Source organism: Solanum stenotomum, chromosome 9 (assembly GCF_019186545.1).
Source record: "Solanum stenotomum isolate F172 chromosome 9, ASM1918654v1, whole genome shotgun sequence".
In the NCBI taxonomy this organism is placed as follows: Eukaryota; Viridiplantae; Streptophyta; class Magnoliopsida; order Solanales; family Solanaceae; genus Solanum; species Solanum stenotomum.
In genome coordinates, this window is record NC_064290.1 from 47287625 (window position 1) to 47291888 (window position 4264).

The 4264-nt window shown below is 31.1% G+C and overlaps 1 protein-coding gene and 1 pseudogene across 1 annotated transcript in view; both read right to left on the reverse strand.

The window, feature by feature from the left end:
• The window catches only part of LOC125875987 (protein DETOXIFICATION 32-like), a 133786-nt pseudogene that overhangs the window by 1589 nt on the left and 127933 nt on the right, over positions 1-4264 (reverse strand).
• The window catches only part of LOC125875986 (protein DETOXIFICATION 29-like), a 114592-nt gene that overhangs the window by 1457 nt on the left and 108871 nt on the right, over positions 1-4264 (reverse strand). The gene's annotated exons all lie outside the window — the stretch shown is intronic.

A 4264-nucleotide genomic window follows, 5' to 3' on the forward strand; every position in this document is an offset into this window, starting at 1 on the left:
TTATTATTATTATTATTATTATTTCTGAAATATGAATTTATATTCCTCTTATAAGGTGGTAAAGAAATATGTGAATGATAGAAAAATATTATTACTTATGGATGTAAAACATAAATTAATTTTGTTTTAATTTTTTTTTTAAGTATAAAAACCTTAAATTAATCAACTTTTTATCATGTTAACAGCTTAAAGGGTATTTCAGACATTTTGATAAAAAAAAGTGTTTACCAGCACTTATTTGCCAAACACATCAACAACTTTTTTTTCAACTGCAGCACTTTTATCCAAACACATAACTACTTATTTTAAAAATAAGTTCCAGCACTTTAAAAAGTTACTTTTTAAAAGTTACTTTTTTTAAGTCAATCCAAACGGGCTCTAAGTACTTGGCCAAACGGTTTTAAAAAAATGATTCCAACATATTTTCTGTGTTTTTCAAAAAAACTACTTTATTTAGCTTCTAAATAATAGTTCTTGTTATTTCCTCGAAACACTTATTTTTTTTCTCTAAAAATTTAGTCTAAATACCTTACATTTTAAAAATAAGCATTTATTGAAGAAGGAAAAAAAGACTTTTGACCTCCTAAAAACAAGCTCACAGACCTTGCCTCCCCTGAACCCCCATTCGCCATCTCATTTCCTTCCGTCTTTATAGTGTTTTGCTAGATAACATATAAAGTCTTTTGGAATAATATTTTCTTAGCGGAGCCAGATTTCACAAAGGGTGTCCAGAAATAGCACTTTCTCATTCTAAGGAGGTGAAACCACTGGGCTATAACAATTTGTTATGTTAAAGGTGTCCAAAATATGTTATTTAATTATTTTGTGTATCATTTTACTTGTATATACAATATTTTTTTTCGACGAAGGACACCCTGACCACCATGTGGCTACGCCACTGTTTATCAAATACTAAAAAATAAGTAAGAAATTCACTTATTTTTCAAAAAATGTTTTCTAGAAAAACATTGTCCTTCATATCAAACACATCCATATTGCAATTTCTTTTCGAAACATATTGAGAAAAAATAAAAATATATTGAATATGTAATACATTACCTCTTTTTTCCAGTTAGTTTTGGAAATCATGAGAATAAGAATACTTGTTTGAAGTATGGTTCCTAACAACATTCCAATCCACATGCCCTGCAATTTTTATAGTTTACACACCAAAAGAAATAGAAGAATCATGAGATTGGAGAAATCATATACAGTATAATTTCCAACATTGTTTTGTATTTTTTTTAATTTTAATTTATATGACACATTTTTCTTTTAATTTGTCTTTAAAAAAAAAACCTCTCTTTAGTGCCTAAGAAATAAGGTTCTGACATTTTCTCTATGTTCCAAAATGAATGAATTTTTCAAAATCCAAGGATGTCTTTATTATTTATTTCCAAAATTACTTTTTTCTTTAATGAGTTTTTCAACTCTAAATCTAGTTTTAAGAAGAAACAAAAGGACAATATGGATAAATTATCCTTTAATTGATATTATTAACTAATTTTCTTAATAGGGGTGCACACCTCAAAAATTCATTTATTTTAAAATGGAGAGAGTATTATCTTTCTATAATTTGAAATAATTTAATTTTTAAATTGCATTTTGCGTACCCTTAGTGAAATACTTTCTCCATCAACTTTCACTGGTTCATTATACCAAAAATAGATGTCCACTTTTATTATTTTAATTTAAAAAATTAAGAAATAATTTGTCATTTAGTTCCTTATTTACCATTATTATTAACAATTAGTCATTTCCTAACCGAAGAAATGAGTAATTCATACTCAAATACAAATTTCAAAAAACTCCCTTCTTCCTTTTTAAACTCTATATAGTTAATAAAATATTGTAACGTAAATTAAAATAAAAAGAATACTATAAAAATAAAAATAAAAAGGAGAGGAGGAGATTACAATTACCTTAACACCCCTGTTGAGGAAAAAGCATAAAATAAGGCCCAAAGGAATACCAAATACATAGTAGCATACTATGCTAATGTAAGCTACATATGTTTGCCATCCTGCTCCAATTGCCACTCCTAGAATCATTTATCTTGTATTAATATTTGATTGATCGGTTAAAATAATTATATTCGCTAGTTATGTAATGCTCCTAAAGGTCATTTTTGGAAATTTTCATAAAATGACCGTTTTACCCCTCCCGATAGTTTCCCCGAGTCCTAATTGTTGTATTTTCGAAGTTGGTTTGGAGGAAAATTGATGAAAAGTTGAGTTTTTAAAAGTTAAAGTTTGGTTAAAAGTGCTATTTCGAGCCATTTGGAGTTTTGAGACTCGAATCGGATTTTCGTCGATTCCAACAGTTTTAGAATGTCGAAACGGGTCTATGAGAATTTACGGAGTCGAATTTGGAGTTAAAACGAAGATTTGAGGTCCTAAGTTGCTAAAATTGTGAAATTTTGATCAAGAGTTGACTTTGGTCAACAAACGAGGTTCCGGTGCTCGAAATGGAATTCCGAGGGCACCATTGGATTCAGGGGGTGATTCTAAGTCTAGAATGAGTCTTGGTTGAATTTTTAGAGTTCCCAAGTGCGTTTCGAGTTTTTGAGCCTAAAGTTACTTTCTTGACGCCTTATCGGATACCGGGTCAAGGAGACCTCGAATTCAAATTCCGACGATTTCATTGAGTCCGAAATGTCATTTTCAAGCTAGTAGCATATTTGGTTTGTGTTCGGGAAGTGCCAAATGAGTTTTGGGGTGAACTTTTAAGTTTCTTGGATGTTTTGACACTATTTCAGCAAATTGTGGCAACTAAAGGGTTCATTACTAGTTTTAAAGGTCAAAAAATTATTCCGAAGGTTCTGAAACTTTGAGCATGAATTATAGGACTTATCTGCAAATTTTGGTGCATTTTCGCTAACCTGAGATTGGACTTTTATCGCAAATAAGAAATAATTGTTTACCGAGTAGAAATGATATTTGACTGGGCAAACGAGCATGAAATTGAGGTCCGATTGAACGAGAAGGTCCGTATCATTATTTAAGACATTTACAAAAAAGAATCAGGTCATTTCACTATCGTATGAGGAAATTACGGCTTTTTTAGTGAAAGATTAACTGCTGTTTTTCTGGTGCATAACAGCCATGTACTGTTATAAAAATCTCAGACTGTGTTCATTTGGTATTTTGAGCATATCGGGAGTTCTAGATATCGAAATGGAGTGATTCTTACGGGTTTCTTCTTGAATTAATATGAGGGTTAGTATTCAATCTTCAATTCGACATTTTCTCATAATTTCTTTATTTGGTTTTTTTTCTTTTTTCCCTATCCGTAAATCTCTTGGGAAAAATTGGGGTTTTATCGATTTGGACTCCCTTTTTGATGAAAAAGGTATATTTACGATTCTTATGTTATGGATAAACTTATTTTAACATAAAATTATTGATTCATCATATTAACCGCGTACAATTTGGACCTTCCCGGTAAAGTTAAAGTTTGATAAATTGAGAATTTCAAGGTCGATCTTAACTCCGTTTTTGATGAAATTTCATATTTGAACGTATCTAAGCATGGGTAAGAAGTTTTTCAAGAGATATTTCATTTTCGAGTCGGGGTTTCGGATCCGAATATTTAGGTTTTTTCAAGAACGTGGATTTTCCTTCAAATTGAGTTTGTGAATTGATTTCAACTCCGTTTTCAAATTGGTTTTCACCATTAGCTTCCAAATACGTTAAGGATCATTTTACATAAAAAATTTCCAGATTTGGGTATCGTTTTCCGGTATGAGACTTTTGGACCGTTTTGCCCTTTTCCCCTAAATTTCTTGATTTTGGTGTCATTGGAATCGAATTGTGATTGTGAATAATTGTTTGAATCGATTATCGCGATCCGGATTATACTCGGAAAGGAAAGGCTCAAGTCAAGTAACTTTTGGAGTTCAATTTAAGGCAAGTGACTTCCAAACTTTGTAAAACTCTTAGACTACGCATGATTACTTTCCTAATTGTGTTGGGGAGTAATAGGGATTGAGGATGAGTTTTATTTGTTGATTGAAATTGTTGTAAATGAAAGATGGGGAATAAAACGAGCTAAATGTGTTATATGTGACTTGAAATTGTTGAATAAGTCATGTGATAACTGATATTGAGGGGATAGAAGAGCATGAGTAGGCTATGATTCATATAGACATTGTGATTGAGACAGGTGATGTGTAATGCTATGATGTGGTCGTGATATGGTTGTGATTGAGACAGATGATGTGTAATACTATGATGTGGCCGTGATATGGTTGTGATTGAGACAG